This window comes from Ipomoea triloba, chromosome 5 (assembly GCF_003576645.1).
Source record: "Ipomoea triloba cultivar NCNSP0323 chromosome 5, ASM357664v1".
NCBI classification, from domain to species: Eukaryota; Viridiplantae; Streptophyta; class Magnoliopsida; order Solanales; family Convolvulaceae; genus Ipomoea; species Ipomoea triloba.
Window position 1 is genome coordinate 1,731,964 of NC_044920.1, and position 2,610 is coordinate 1,734,573.

The following is a 2,610-nucleotide window of genomic DNA, read 5'->3' on the forward strand; positions in this document are numbered from 1 at the left end:
GATTTAGGAAAAATATAAAATATATTGGTCTTGTGCGTGCATGTTGGACTGACGGCGATACAGAACAAGTAGCCCACGAAATAATGAAAAGAAACCATGCATGCCAGAGGGTGGTCGTTCACGTGGTTATTATCATACACATGCAAACTCTACGTTAGTTGGAATTTTATAAAATGGAAACTTTTGCATTTAACGCATTACATTAATGTGATTCCCTATTGTGTGTGCAATGTATTTCTTTGATTTATGAAAAAATCCACCATTGTTATTCAAATGTAAATTTTGAGTGAAATTTGTCTTATACCTCTAGTCGGTAATGATCATCCACAAGAAGTTGTTCAAATTAAAACTAATCAGCTCAAACTGAGAAGACCAACAATAAACTAACTGCCACAACTAATTGAACTTGAAACCTTGGTCTAATATATATTTCGATCTCATATTCTTATAGACTATATATATATATATATATATATATATATATATATATATATATATATATATATATATATATATATATATATAATGCATAAAACATGTTTTCTGCAAAATTTAGACAGCTGATTGAAAAATGTATTTGTAATAGACTAAGGGTGTGTTTGGAAAGCAGGAAAATGGTTTCTGGAAATGATTTCTGGAAAATGAGTCATTTTCCAGAAAATATTTTCCTTTCTTGTGTTTGGCTGCAGAACAGAAAACTGTGTTGGTGTGTTTGGCTCATTTTCCAGAAAATGGGTAGGAAAATGAACATAATTATATAATTGAATATTTTAATTAATTTGTTTAAATGTAACAACATTTATAAAAAAATATACAATCCAAAAAATAAAATAATCACAAAAAAAATCACAACAAAATAATATCTATCTCATAAAAAAATAAAAAAAATAAAATAAAAGTGGTCGACTGGTTTCAGATGTCAAATAAAAAAAATAAAACTCATAATATCTATCTCATAATAAAAAAAATAAATTATTACTTAAAAACAAAAAGAAAAAGTTGAAGATGTCAAAAAGATGGGATGAAGAGGAAGAAGTTAAAGCATTTAGGAGGCCTAAGGAGATGGAAGAAGCAAAGGAGAAGGAAGAAGCAAACTTTTGGAAAATGACTTCCCCCAAAAAAAGGGGAAGTCATTTTCCATAAAATTGGGCTTATTTTCCATTGACCAAGAAATTCATTTCCATTGACTCTATTTTCCCCTCCTTCCCAAACACCAAAAACCCGGAAAATGATTTCCAGAAATCATTTTCCGGGTTTCCAAACACACCCTAAGAGTACGTTTGGTTCAAATAAACATTGAAATCTGAATGGTAATGCGAATCAAATAATTAATAATGATAATGAATTTAAGTAGGGGTAATATTTGTGTGAGACCGTTTCACTGGTCTCAATTCGTGAGACGGGTTTATCTTTGATTAATGGATCAAATCTTTGACCTTATTAATCAAAAATAAATAATTAAATTTTATATTTATATATATATATATAATGTATTTTGTAAGTACTAAAGAATTTGAATCTAATAATAGTATACAAAAGTAAGCAAGCAAACATGATAATAGGTATTAAAACCATAATAAGGTACAAAATTCTCTAACCAAAAACTCCTAATCTGCTATTTTCTTTATCACACATTTTGGTCCAAATTTTAAAGCTATTCGTTAATTTTGAAATTTTCGTTTTCAAACTTACAAATTTTAAGATTGTCAATCATAATCCTCTAGTATTCAACCTACAGAACATTTGATATAAAGTCAACTAGAGCAAGCCCAACAATTGCTTGGAATTGTCAGGTTTTTTCGCCAATAATAAAGAGTCTTTTTTCTCTTCTTCTTCTTCTTCTAGGGTCTACACAAAACCATCATTTCAGCAAATCCATTTTTTCTATCCTTCTCCCTCTCCCATCCATCTCACCCAAAAAAATAATAATAAATAAAATTTAAATTTAGATTTAATTTTAAAAAAAACATTAAAAAACCCCTTTTATATAATTATTGAGAAAGCTCTTAAATCTTAGGCTTATCCTCTAACGATGTTTTAAAAGAAATATTAATTTTAAAAGGAAACAAAAGGGTTAGGAGCGTTGACTCTGCAGCATGAGATATCCCGCCGTTTGCCGCCTTTTGCATGTCATTGCTGAGTTTTCATGACTTCAACAAACATTAACCACAATATAATTTGTTGAAAACACACACACACACACATGATAGAGATGAAATGCGAAAAAACATGTGGATTAATTATAGTATCTTGCCAAAATCAACTGTCCATAATGAACATAAATAAAAAATGCATTGACATTATAGTAATTTTGTGTATTGTTAAAAGCTTAAGGTGCTTCATTTTAACACTTAATGTGTGTTAGTTCTACACTTCAAAATTTAAGGTGCATAATTGTAAAGCTTAAGGTGCGTATTTTCAAAGCTTAAGGTGCATCATTTTAACACTTAAGGTGCATCATTTTAGCACTTAAGGTGCGTCATTTCTAACACATAAGGTGCATCATTTTAACACTTAAGGTGCATTATATATATATATATATATATATATATATATATATATATATATATATATATATATAGAATGGTTCACGTGTGAAGGATCTCAGAG